Source organism: Sciurus carolinensis, chromosome 18 (genome assembly GCF_902686445.1).
Source record: "Sciurus carolinensis chromosome 18, mSciCar1.2, whole genome shotgun sequence".
Lineage (NCBI taxonomy): Eukaryota > Metazoa > Chordata > Mammalia > Rodentia > Sciuridae > Sciurus > Sciurus carolinensis.
Window position 1 is genome coordinate 39573401 of NC_062230.1, and position 6231 is coordinate 39579631.

A 6231-nucleotide genomic window follows, 5' to 3' on the forward strand; every position below is an offset into this window, starting at 1 on the left:
AAATTCACTTTGATTAAAAAAAAAAAAAGACAATAAAAAGAAGAAAGCAGTTTCATGGCAGGCTGGAAGGATATGGCTGTAACACTTGCCACAAGACCAGGCTCTGAGAAGTGCCTGCATGAAGGCAGGTAGTGGGGCAGCAAGAAGGAAGGGGGTGTCCTGCCTGATCAAGCTCCAGAGGACAGTGGTCACCCACTGAGCCTCCCAAATGTTGAAGACACAGTTTTATACCCCACTTTCTGGGCTAGGGCATTTGCTGCTCCACACAGGAACAGGTCTTGCCCAATTCTGGCCTGTGTTAGTGTCTTAATGTCAACTCCAAGATGTTTCTGAGCATTTACAGTGAGAGGAAGTGAGAGCAGGATGTTATTTCAGGAAAGGCTGGGGATCCGGGACTGCACCCAGAGAACCCCTACAGCACCCCAGTTGCACAGGCAGGCCTACACTACATGTCTGCCCTGGGTCTTGACTGTCTCCAGGGTAGGTGATGGAACACTAGCACAGTTGCCTATAGTGGTACAAAGTCTCACAACACAGGACCCAGTCTCAGTGGGGGCCTCAGGGAAGTCTCCCAAGAAGGGGCAGGAGGGGAGGTCAACAGTATGTAAAAAGGTCTAGCACCTAAGACTCCCAGCTCATCAGAGGAACTGAAAAATAAAAAATGTTGGTGCAGAGCTTGTATGGTTGTGCCAGGCAGTACTGAGTGCCAAGTCCAGGCTAGCCTACCAAACCAGGATCAGCAATCACCTGAGGTACACCAGGAAAACTCTTGTATTAGGAGGCAATGAAGGAAGACAGCGCAAGATCTGGGGAAAAGGAACCAGGGAAGGAGTGGGCGGCAGCAGCTTCAAGGAAAGATAAGCAGAATCCCCACAGCAGCTGCTGAGGGAGAGGGAGATGGAGAGAGGTGCCAGGTGGCCCCACTGGGAGGAACTAGATGGGGAAGGGGCATCTATACAGGGCTCAAACAGGAGATGTTCTACGTATAAACAATCAAAATACAAGGCCTTAGGAAAGACATTGATACTGACTTACATAAACTTCCAAATATGACAAATGTGACTTTTTCCCCCACTGGGGATTGAATCCTGGGTATCGTGCATACTAGGCAAACGCTTTACCACTGAGTGCTAAGCCCTTTTATTTTTCATTTTTAGACAGAGTCTAAGTTGCCCAGGCTGACCTTGAACTTGTTGAGGTTGGCCTTGAATTTGGAATCCTCTTGCCTTAGTCTCCTAACTTTTTAAAATTTATTTAAATTTTATTTATTTACTTTTGTAATGGGGATTAAACCATTGAGTTACATCCTCAGTCCTTTTTCTTTAAAATTTTTTTATTTAATTTTTTCTTCTTTTGCAGTACTGGGGATCGAACTCAGGGCCTCGTGCTTGCGAGGCAAGCACTCTACCAGCTGAGCTATCCCCCCATCCCCAAGGTTTTTTTTTATTTTGAGAACTAAGTTGCCCAGACTGGCCTCAAACTTGGATCCTCCTGCCTTGGCCTTCCCAGTAGCTGGGATTACAGGTGTGCATCACACACATGGTTGGGGATTTGGTTTTTGACATTGTCTTTTTTTTCTTCTTCACAAGACAGGGACCCAGGCTTATTTTTTTCCCTTTTTACAGTACTGGAGATTGAACCCAGGGCATCACACATGCTAGTCAAGTGCTCTACCAATAAGTTACATTTTCAGCCCACTTTTGTAAATTTTAATTTTGAGACGGGGTCCTACTAAATTGCACAGGCTGGGCTCCAACTTGCTATCTTCCTGCCTCAGTCGCCCAAGTTGCTGTGATTAGAAGCATGTGCTGTCACATCCAGATCCCAGGTGATTCTTGGTATTTGATGATGATTCCTGGTGGCAGCTCCTCTCCATTCCTCAAACACTCACTGAGTGCATCCACAAGACAGGCCCTCAGAACCCAAAGAACAAAATAAGGGGGCTTGTGGTTTCTCTGGTCAGTGGCAGCAAAGCAATGAGGACGTGCTGTCTCACAAGGACCACGATCAGCTAGTGCAATCTCTTCACTCCACCTGAAGCCAGCAATCAGTTCTTACTCTACTGTCTTCCTCTGCTCTTGACAGAGGGGTAGAGTTACTCCAGGAGATGAGGCACTGGAGATTCCCATCCCACTGAACTAGCTCATAGGAAGTATTGCACAGTGATGTTCCATCAGTCTTCATTAATTTTATTTAGGACTCAAATTAACACCAACCAAAAATGACTAAATTACTTATTTTCACAATTAAAAAATTGGATTTTGCTGTAAATCCACACATTTACTCACTAAGCAATAGTATATTTTCATTACAGTCCTTCAAATACTCCTCAGGATCAGCCCAGTGACCACTTTTCAAAGCCAATAACCATCCTTCACAGAACTAGAAGGTAAAATCACACAGGAAACTTCTTCCCCTTCCATCTTTAGCTCATAAGCTCTGACCATGTGTCTTTTGACAGTCAACATGCTTCAGTATGACAGAGTAGAGGTGCTCCAGTCTCTTTACATAGAGCAATGGGGGCCAAACAGCATTTGCATCCCTGTTGAACACAGCATTGCTGGATGAGCTCAGACCTGCAGACCCCTTTGGCCAGGTGCGATGCACTGTGGATAAAGCAACCTAACTCATGGAACTGCCTGAAGTGAAGGTAACACACCTGTGGCCCTGCAGTGTGCTGCACAAAGTTTTGTTGTTTTTGTGATGTCACAGGTCAATTTGTCTATCTGACAATGTGTCCAGTAACTGCTTTCTTAGTACCAAGCACAATGTCAAGATTCTGTACAATTCTGCATAAGGAGTCAGCCTGAAAACACGTGTGTCTTTGTAGCTTCAGTAATCAACCACACCATGTTGCACCTACCCTTGGGAGCACAGTCACACACTGATGTAATGGAGAGCGTAAGAAGCTCTTCACAACAGATTGTTTAAAATCCACACTCTTGGGCTGGGGAGATAGCTCGGTTGGTAGCGTGCTTGCCTTGCAAGTACAAGGCCCTGGGTTCAATCCCCAGCACTGCAAAAAAAAAAAAATAATAATAATCCACATTCTTTTCTGCCTGTGGTAAATGCTATAGGAGGAACCTGTGAGGATTGCTTGGCACTCCTGCTTCAGGTGATAACTTCTCTAGGCAAACAACACATTTAGGTTGAGGATGAGAACCACTGAGAATCCATGTTGGAGCAAATAGACATTTGCTGTACAGTACTGTCTAGTTAGTGCCAATGCCAATTTTACTTTTGAACCACCATTAGTCTTATTAGTTTGATAATAATCTGGACTTAGTAAAAATGTGAGGAAGTATCTATAAAAATTAAATATACTTCTATACAGTGGGAAGAGCAATCTGAATAGGGTCTGTTCTTTTCTTGTTAATAGCAGTGTACAGGTGTTGGTTTTTTTTTTTTTTTTTTTACTGTTTTGTTTTCCAGATACTAGGTATCAAACTTAGGGTCTTATGCCTGTGAGGCAATTGTTCAATTACTAAGTTACATTTCCAACCCTTTAAAGTTTTTTTAAAAAATTTTGAGACAGGGTCTAAGTTGTTCAGGATGGATTTGAACTTGTGATTTTCCTGCCTCAGCCTCCTGAGTAGTTGGGATTACAGGCATGCTCCTCCATACCCAGCCTAATTTGTTTTGATGTTAAAATTGGGAAGGTGGGCGAGGGACTGTGGAAATTGGTTTGGAGGTGTAGCTCAGTGGTAGAGTACTTGTCTAACATGCCTGAGGCACTGGATTCAACCCCCAGTATGGTTAAAAAAAAAAAGGATGAAAACTGTGCCAACTTAGCCACTCTTCTACAAATTGATAAAAAAGCACAAAAATTAGCCAGGCATGGTGGCACATGCAGGTAATTCCAGCAACTTGGGAGGCTGAGGCAGGAGGATTCTAAGTTCAAGGCCATCCTCAGCAACTTGGTGAGACCCTAAGCAACTTGGCAAACAAAAAATAAAAAGGGCTGGGGAGGGGCGGGGGTTGTAGCTCAGTGGTAGAGTACTTGCCTAGTATGTGTGAAGCCCTGGGTTTGAGCCTCAGCACCACGTGAAAATAAATAAAGGAATGTGTCCATCTACAACTAATTAAGATTTAAATTTATATTAAAAAAAAGGGGCTGGGGTTGGGTTCAGTGGTAAAGTACCCCTAGGTTCAATCCCCAGTACAAAAACAAAACAAAACAAAAGTACAAAAACTAAATTAATATAAAATACCTAAGGAGACCATAAAGGTTTTATGGCTTTAGGAAATGGGTAAGAGAAATGTGAAGATCTTCAGAAATCAAAAATGCTCTAAAATAAATTGCACTAAAAACTCAAAAAATCAAAGCATGCAGCTTACAAAAATAGGAAAAACTGAAATTGTTTTTAGTTCAATTAATACTGAGAAACTGATAAAATACAAATAACTTACTATTATATTTTTTTAAAAAACTGATTTCCTTTATTGGAGAGGGGTATTGGGGATGGAACCCAGGGGTACTTAGCCACTGAACCACATATTTTGAGACAGGGTTCACTAAGTTGCTTAGGACCTCAATAAGTTGCTAAGACTGGCCTTAAACTTGCAATCCTCCTGCCTCAGCCTCCCAAATCACTGAGATTATAGGTATGCACTAACATGTATGCCTTAAAAGACCTTTTCTTTAAGCATTAAAGACATTTGCTCAGCATTAATGAATGCATTTAATTTAATGAACTATCTAAAATTAGATTCAATGTTTTTATTTTTAATTTTTATGTTTATTTTTTTGGTATTGAGAATTGAACACAGGAGCTCTCTACCACTAAGCTCTGTTCCCATTTTTTATTTTGAGACAGGGTCTCATTAAGTTACCCAGTCTGGCCTCAAGCTTGTGATCCTCCTAAGCCTCCTCTAGAGTTAACTGTGATTACAGGTGTGTACCACTACACCTGGCTCAAAATTTGTTTTTTAAATTAGTATTTAAATGTTTCTTAAAAAATGAAAATTGTGTAATTCTATTCAATTTTTATTTTTGTAATATCAAAAGCTAATAATCAAGAGGAAATAATAGAAGACATCATTAAAATAAATTATGTTCTATTTGGGAATGCTTAGTATCAGATAATAATAGTGATAAGAATAAAAATAAGATAATAACCACATATACCTTTTGGTAGAGAAGTCAGGAAAAAGAAGGCACTGAATTTAAGGAAATGGAATATTCTGCATGCACACAAAGCAAAGAACTTACATTATAATGTAGAAATCATGACTAAGTGGTATTTGGTCTTCTTGGGCTGGATGCCAGCAAGGCAAGAGCAAGCTGGCCTCTTGGGGCAGCCACACAGAACTAACTGTGTGCCAGAAAAACCACCACACACCATCCTGTCAGGAAGTTTGCATAGAGCCCTACCAACAATGCTCAGGTCTAACTTCATCTGTGTTTGTAAAAGCCAGTGACAGTGCATGGGTGAGGACCCCAAGGTAGCACAGCCCAGGGACTCCCCAGAGAGTCATCTAGTTGAAGAGAACAGACTCAGACCCCTGGAGTTAATGGACGAAATTGTATTTAATGAACACCAACATTGTAGGTTACAGGTCTGGACAGTGGGGGCTGCGGCACTCTGGGGGACCAGTGTCACTACCTCCTAGCACCTCTCCCCTGAAGAAGATTCATATGCTTTCCCCGTCCAAGAGGGCAGTACGGCAGAACTGGCTCATCTCACAGGTGGGAAACTTGATCTCCAGGTAGGTTTATCAGCCTGCCCAAAGCCACGTAGTTTCCTGTACTGCTCCTAACACCATGGCCAGCTCAGAGGTGACATGCGTAGATGGGTAGAAGGGGATGAACCCCTCACAGGAAGGGCAAGCATGGTGTTGGAAGAGGCATTAGTGTGGTGCATGGTGACAATGAGGGGTGCTGACTGCAGCCATTTGGGACTAGGCACCTGTCCCTATTTCCCAGGGCTCCACTTGGGTCACTGCTTCTCCCCTCTTCTCTCGGGCGTCTAGACCCTCAGGACTGGTTGAGGGAGGTCACAGGGAGGCACACTCCCTGCAGTGCTCAGAGAGAGGTACTCCCTTGGCACCGGCCACACATAAGGTCAGCACAGGGCTCCAGCAGTGCAGGTGCCCAGGGACCTGAAGGCTGTAAGGGGAGGGGACAGCACGCAGAAAACCATGACATGTGGCCAGCCACAATGTCAGGAGAGGTATACAGAGGGAGGATGTAGTAGGCAGGATAGTCCAGGAGGTGTTGTGTAGGCAGGA